Genomic DNA, 547 nt, shown 5'->3' with positions numbered 1-547 from the left:
ACTAGATGGCCTTTAAAGATCCCTTTTAATTCTAAGGATTCTGTGATTAGAAATCACAGAAATATATTTGTTTGGGTTTTTTAATTTATGATGCATTCAGTTGTCAATAAAGTTAATCCCAGTATACTTGCTACTAACTATTTATACTGTCAGGTTCCAGTATTTTCAATTCAAAATAGAAATGAAAGAGAATTTTAAAGTTTGAATCACTTTAAGTATGTTCGTCACATTGACTAGCATCAGTAATTCTTTCTCAGTTGCACCACCATCCCAAATATTAGGATACAAAAATATTCCAGTCAAAGAATTTTCACCAGTATTCAATTACTAATCAGTTTTTCTTCTAAAAACAAGGAAACATTATGGTATCACAGAATCACAGAATCACAGAACCATAGGGGTTGGAATGGACCTCCAGAGATCATCAAGTCCAACTCCCCTGCCAAAGCAGGTTCCATACACCAGGTGGCACAAGTGGGTGTCCAGGTGGGTTTTGAAAATCTCCAGAGAAGGAGACTCCACAACCTCCCTGGACAGCCTGTTCCAG

The sequence above is a fragment of the Meleagris gallopavo genome, chromosome Z (assembly GCF_000146605.3).
Source record: "Meleagris gallopavo isolate NT-WF06-2002-E0010 breed Aviagen turkey brand Nicholas breeding stock chromosome Z, Turkey_5.1, whole genome shotgun sequence".
NCBI lineage: Eukaryota > Metazoa > Chordata > Aves > Galliformes > Phasianidae > Meleagris > Meleagris gallopavo.
This window is presented reverse-complemented; position numbering follows the sequence as displayed.